Genomic DNA, 234 nt, shown 5'->3' with positions numbered 1-234 from the left:
TCTGATCTGAGGCCGTATGTTTTGGACACTCGGGTCAAGAGAGGGGTAGAGCTGTCAGCTGATCACTATCTGGTGGTGAGGTGGGTCAGGGGATGGGGGAAGACTGGACAGACCTGATAAGCCCAAATGGGCAGTACAGGTTAATTGGGAACGTCTGGAGGAGGCCCCTGTCCGACGGACTTTCAACTCACACCTCCTGCGGAGCTTTTTGTGCATCCCTGTGGAGGCTGGGGG

Source organism: Etheostoma spectabile, chromosome 6 (assembly GCF_008692095.1).
Source record: "Etheostoma spectabile isolate EspeVRDwgs_2016 chromosome 6, UIUC_Espe_1.0, whole genome shotgun sequence".
Lineage (NCBI taxonomy): Eukaryota > Metazoa > Chordata > Actinopteri > Perciformes > Percidae > Etheostoma > Etheostoma spectabile.
This window is presented reverse-complemented; position numbering follows the sequence as displayed.